At 32.7% G+C, this 965-nt stretch overlaps 1 protein-coding gene across 2 annotated transcripts in view; it reads right to left on the bottom strand.

The window, feature by feature from the left end:
- Positions 1-965, bottom strand: part of LOC106873251 (gamma-aminobutyric acid receptor alpha-like) — a 647,142-nt gene that overhangs the window by 615,911 nt on the left and 30,266 nt on the right. The gene's annotated exons all lie outside the window — the stretch shown is intronic.

Raw genomic sequence — 965 nt, forward strand, 5'->3', positions numbered from 1 at the left:
ATATATATATATATATATATATATATACATGACATAAGTAAATAGACAAATCTTTCAAATTTATTTCAATCTGAAATTATACATTCCAAATCTGCCGAGGTCCCATTTGCCATTATTCTTTGTACGTTCGATAAGATATGTACCGATTGAGCCCTGGGGTCGAAGTCAACGTCTTACACACCTATCAAAATTGCTGGCCTTTTACCAACATTTCAAACTAATATTAATACTCGTACTTCCAATCTCCTAATATATCGGATAATGATACATCGAGATAGTATTTAGAAATAGATATGTTTGCAAGTTATTCGATTAATTGGAAGATGCATTACTATGTGTATAGAATACTATATACAGGTTGTTTTCAGATAGTAATATCTATTATTGCTTAAGGTACAATTCTATCCTGTGCGTCAACACGTTATTGGTGTAAAGCACTTATTAGTAGGTCACTACTGTATAAAATAAAATTATGTTTACTGTATAATGTAAACGCTATGTGTTTACATCTATTTCGCCTACTCTTGAGTTGGCTTTGAAATGAAAATACAGGTCGACTATAGATTAGACTGGTATTTATTTAAAAACCGTTCCCACTTCCAAATAGAATTTCGCTTCCCTTTTATTCTATAAACATGATAATATTTAAAACTGTCAGAATTCTTGTATACTATTGATGATATATTCGATTTCAAAGTGAATATATTTATATACATATATGTAGATATAGGCGTAGGAGTGGCTGTGTATATAGGCTTAGGAGTGGCTGTGTGGTAAGTAGCTTACTTACAAACCACATGGTTCCGAGTGCAGTCCTACTGCATGGCACCTTGGGTAAGTGTTTTCTACTATAGCCTCGGGCCGACCAAAGCCGTGTGAGTGAATTTGGTAGACGGAAACTGAAAGAAGCCCGTCGTATAAATGTATATATATACACACACATATATATGCATATATATATATAT

Source organism: Octopus bimaculoides, chromosome 9 (assembly GCF_001194135.2).
Source record: "Octopus bimaculoides isolate UCB-OBI-ISO-001 chromosome 9, ASM119413v2, whole genome shotgun sequence".
Lineage (NCBI taxonomy): Eukaryota > Metazoa > Mollusca > Cephalopoda > Octopoda > Octopodidae > Octopus > Octopus bimaculoides.